This window comes from Sturnus vulgaris, unplaced genomic scaffold (assembly GCF_052056855.1).
Source record: "Sturnus vulgaris isolate bStuVul1 unplaced genomic scaffold, bStuVul1.hap1 Scaffold_195, whole genome shotgun sequence".
NCBI classification, from domain to species: domain Eukaryota; kingdom Metazoa; phylum Chordata; class Aves; order Passeriformes; family Sturnidae; genus Sturnus; species Sturnus vulgaris.
In genome coordinates, this window is record NW_028276170.1 from 13688115 (window position 1) to 13693165 (window position 5051).

Genomic DNA, 5051 nt, shown 5'->3' on the forward strand with positions numbered 1-5051 from the left:
GGAACTGGGAAGCTTTATTGGGAGCACTGGGAGCAGCTGTGCTGGGGGGGTCACATGGCCCCCCCAAAATCAGCGGGTAGATGGATCTGGGGGTCCCAGCTGGGTGAAGGCCAAAGGGAGGGGCTGCGGGCTCTTGCTCTGTGGGCAGAGAAAAGTGGGTGACACTGGGTGGGCTCCCCAGGGGGAGCACACACGGTCCAGGATAGGGGGCACATGACTCCCTAGGACCCTCCCTCACCTTCTTTCTCAGGCAGAAGCCGAGCCCCAGGGCCAGGAAGCCGAAGCCCAACACGGAGCCCTCGATCCCCTTGCCGCGGGTGGCGTCTGGCGACATCTCTGGGTGTCCAGAGGGGTCAGGACCCCCCAAAACCTCTCAGACACCCCAAGCCCGTATAAGCACCTTCCCAATCGTCCCCAGCCCACACAGGACCCCCTGAAACCTCCTCCTAATCTCTTCCCAGCCACCCCAGGACCCACCAAAGCACCTCCAGTCCCTCTCAGGATCCCACAGCCCCCTCCCCATTGCCCCCCACTGCCCAAGAACCCCCAAACCCTCTCCCAGTCCCTTCCAAGTCCCACGAGGATTCACCTACACCCTCCCAGTCTCTTCCCATCGCAACCAACCTCATTCCAACTCCTGCTTTCCATTCCCTGATCATTTTCCAACCCCTCCAGACTCACGTAAATTCCTCCCAGTTACACCTAGCACCCCCAAATTCCCTCCCAGTGCCCACCAGGACCCCTACAACCCCATCCCGGCCTCCCCAGCATTCTTCAAACTCCTTCTCAGACCTTCTAAACCCCTGAGCCGTACTCCCAGTTTAAAGTAGACTGTCTGAAACTCTCCCCAAGTTACTCCCAGCACACCCTAATCCGTCTTCCAGTTCTCCCCCACTCCCCCCACACTGTGGGGTCCGGGCCGTGCCCCAGTGCCGGCTCAGGGGGTGCTCCAGGCTGACGTGCTCCACCTGGAGCTGGAGCTGACCCCCTGCCGGGGGGGTTTCCAGCAGCACCAGGAGCTGGTAGAAATCCAGTCCCCATTGGGGACCAGGTCGGTGGCCACCACGTGGCCCGAGAGCTCCTGGTGGCCCTGGAACCAGCTCAGCTGGATGTCGGCAGGGTAGAAATCCATCAGGGAGCAGAGCAGGCAGCCGGGGCCGGGCTGGGAGCTCGAGGGCCGCAGTGAGATGGGCACTGGGGAGCGCTGGGAGAGAGCGGGGACACACTGGGATCAGCTTCGGGGAACTGGGAGAGGTGAAAGAGGGCTGGTGTGGTACTTTGAAAGACTGGGAATAAAATTGGAGAGAGTGGAGTGGATTGGGATAATGGGAGAGAGGGTAGCGGTCTGTAATTGGACTGAAAAGGACTTGGAATGCACTGGAAGAAACTGGGAGGGCACTGGGAGAGAGGGTGGAGGTCTGGGATTGGAATTAGAAATACTGGGAGTCGACAGGGAATGGAATGGCTGTGGACTGAGAAGAATTTGGAGGGACTCTGGTGGCACTGGGAGGGACTCTGAGGACACTGGGAGGGACTGGGATGGACTGGGAGAGCAGCCGGAGTCACTTGGGGTGAGGGGCAGGAGGCCCCGGGGATGGGCACAAGAAGGGCTGACGTGTCTCGGGTGATTCCCAGGGAGGTTTTGAGGGGCTCCAGGGTCATTCCCAGGGCAGGGCCCGAGGGGACACGCTCTGCCCCACGCTCACCTCTGCGCTCCACGAGGAACGGGCTGGACAACTCGTAGTTGTGCCGGCAGTGCCTGTCCACCGCAGCCCGTCTGTACTCCATCCATTGCGGGTCGCTGTTCCAGTGCCTGGCAGCCTTGTCCCCAAAGGAGGTGTCCCCACGTGCAGCCCCACATCGCTGCCCAAGTGCAGGAACTGCTCCCGCTTGGAGATGTTCCTCTCCACGAACCTCAGCCGGTCGGTGCCGTGAATGAAGTGACACTCGGACTAAACCATCTCCTGGAACAGCGCTGTGTGTGCAGGACACGGGTCCGGGGATGCCCCTCAGCAGCCCCCCAGCAGCCCACAGTAGCCAAGAGCTCCGGGGAGACCCCGACTCGGCACCCCCAGTGCCCCACGGCCGCCATGGGACCCTTCTTCCCGCTGTCCCAGTTCCTCTTTTCCACCCTTCTCTGTATTTTCCTCCCCCTTTCCCAACATTCCCCAGTCGCCTGCCCCCCGCAACATCTGTTTAGGGGTCCCACCTCCCCATTTCCCTTTCTCTCCCCACCGTTCCCACCACTTCCCTTCCCGCCCCTCCCGCTCACCCGAGAGCTCCGCGCCCCCAGCCCGGGGGGCTCCCAGTGGCACCAGTAGGGCCCCAGCTGCCCCACACGCCCCATGGCCAGCGCCGGGCAGGGTCTGACACCTCCCCCCTGCTGGAACCCTGGAAACTGAGGGGTTTGGGCTTTCTGTGCTGACAGGAACTGACCCCCAGGAAAACACTGCTTTTTACCAGAGGCCATGAAGAAGCTTTCCAGAATTGTGTGATAGAACTGGAATCACTGGTGTGTAGTTTGAATAGAAGTGTGTAATGTCCCACGGTGAAAAATTTAGAATTTGTGGTTTTAGAATATATTAATCTATATAAGACAAGATGGAGGTTTTAGGGTGTAGTTTTCTTTCTTTTTCACCTTCTTCACGGGTATAGGTGGTACTTTTGTAATTAGATAGAAAATTCCGCATTGCAGGTCACGGGTGATTGGTTCTTGGGCTATTATGGTGTCTTTTTTTAATTGGACTCATTGGCCCTTAAAAGGCCTTGTAGAGAGCGATACGTGTCCATTTTTAGCCTGTTAGCTAGAAGTGCTGTAGAACTCACTGTAATATAGATAAGAATTAATAAATATCTGAGTCGGAACACGAAATTCCGTGTCTAGAACATTTAATCTCGACTCTAGAAAAACAAAAAAGAAGATAAAACGCGATACCCCCCTCCCCAAATTCTCCTGGCGGGGGGCGCTGGGGGCGGGGCGCGGGTGGAGTCCAGGTGAGGAGCTCTGGGCGCTCTGGGACTGCCTGAGGAGTCATCAGCGCCGCGCGCTCTGATTGGCTCAATTATTTTGGTGCCTTCTCTGATTGGCTGAGGAGAGGCCCGGGAGTTGAGAGGAGGACCGGGAGAGATCCTGCCCCAGGCTAGCGGTGGAAGAACATCCAATTAACAAGGCATGAAGATCATTTCCCAGCGGTGCCCACACTCCTGTAGGAACTAAATGCACCGAGGATCTCACGAGGGTCACCAACTCTCTGGCGGCCAAATCCAGCCCTGCGCTCCCTGCGGGTGCGGGCACTCTGGGAAGGGCTCAGCTGCGGGTCAGATGGCCGGAGAGTGGCTTGGTGGTCACCTCGTGTGTGAGGCAGTGATGGGCTGGGGAGATGCGTGCACACTGCACATAATCACTTCCAAGGAAAAATCATTCCAGGAAGGAGTAACAGCTTCTGACAGAGACCAAGTGTTGCCACCAGGTGCTCCTGCCAACAGCCGCCTGCAGAAAGGAGCACACACACCAATGCACGGGGGCTTTGGCTGTCCTCTGGCAGAGAAGTCCCCAGGGGACACAGGTCTCTGTGGCAGGAGCAGGCACCAGCATTGGCAGGCCTTGGGGGCGGCAGGTCTCCTTTGGCAGGGACTCTGCCACACCTGCTGATTTCACTGCTCCCAGGGCTCAGAGCAGCATTCGTGCCCTGGGCCATACGTCCCGTGTCTGTGTCACACTCCTGTGTGTGTGACGGCCACCCAGCACCGGGTCTTGTCCCAGAGCGGCCCTGGCAGCTGCTGTGGAAGGCCCCGATGCCCTTCCTGCTGCAGCTGCATCGGCAACCATGGGGGCTCCTTCTGCAGCCCTGAGCAGGCAGAGCAGAGGAGCATCTGCTTGTTGTGTGAGGTGTGTCCTAGGGCTCTTTGTGACACAGTGCACCGTGGTCACCGTGCAATAGGAAAGGGACAGAGCGTACAAGGGTGACCCTTTGTGACACGTCGTGACATAGGTGCTGGCGGTGACACGGCCACACCACAGTGCTCGGTGCACTCGTCGGGACAGGACGGAGAGAGCGGTGCTGTGAGGAGCCCCCACACAGCCAGCTTGTTCCTTACTGACCCGGAGCTTTTCCAAAGCGTTTCCTCTGCAGGTGGCCTCGAGGACAGACTGCAGGACACGGTGTCCTGTAGCCTTCCCAAGGCTTCTCTGTTGCAGCTGCCTACAAGGCACAACTGCAGCACTTGCTCATCTGGAGCTTTTCCAAGACATCTCTCCTGCAAGCAGTCCCAACTCCATACAGTGACATGGAGCAGACACCACCCAGAGTGCCCAAGCTGGCCTGGGTGAAGGAGGAGGAGGAGGCTGCAGCTCCCTCAGCACAGCAGCCTGAAGAGCTGGAGCAGATCCAGCTGCTGCAGGAGGGTGAGTAGCAGAGCTGGGTCACAGAGCTGGTGCCTGCAGCCAGCTTAGCCCGATCGCATCCCATCCCATCCCATCCCATCCCATCCCATCCCATCCCATCCCATCCCATCCCATCCCATCCCATCCCATCCCATCCAACATGCCCATGGATAGGACAGAAGAGGGGCTGGGGCTGAACCCCCTGGCAGCCACACCCCATCCCTGGAGCATCCCAGGGCTGTCCCTGCCTGGGAATGCAGGGCTGGCCTGTGTTCTCCGGCCTCTCCCACAGCCCCTCAGCCCTGGCTGCGCTCGCTCTTTGCCAGGTGCCGCCATGGACCCGACACAAGAGCAGGACCCTGCCCGTGGCCGCTTCCGCAGAACAGCGCAGGTACTGCAGCCATCCCCACCTGGGCTGGGCCTGCTGTCACTGCTCAGCCCAGCACCGTGCTTTGAACACTCCATGGATTCTCCCTCTCTTCCTGCCCTTCTCCTGCAGATGATCTATGAATTCATCATGTGCATTTGGCGGGAAGAGACCACCGGTGTGGGCACTGGGCTCTTGGCAAACTTTCCCCTCTTCACTGCTGAGACCGGGGCTGCCGTGCTGGATTTGCTTGTGGAGAAGGGTGTCTCCAATCCAAAGCAAGTAAGCAGCCTCTGGCCA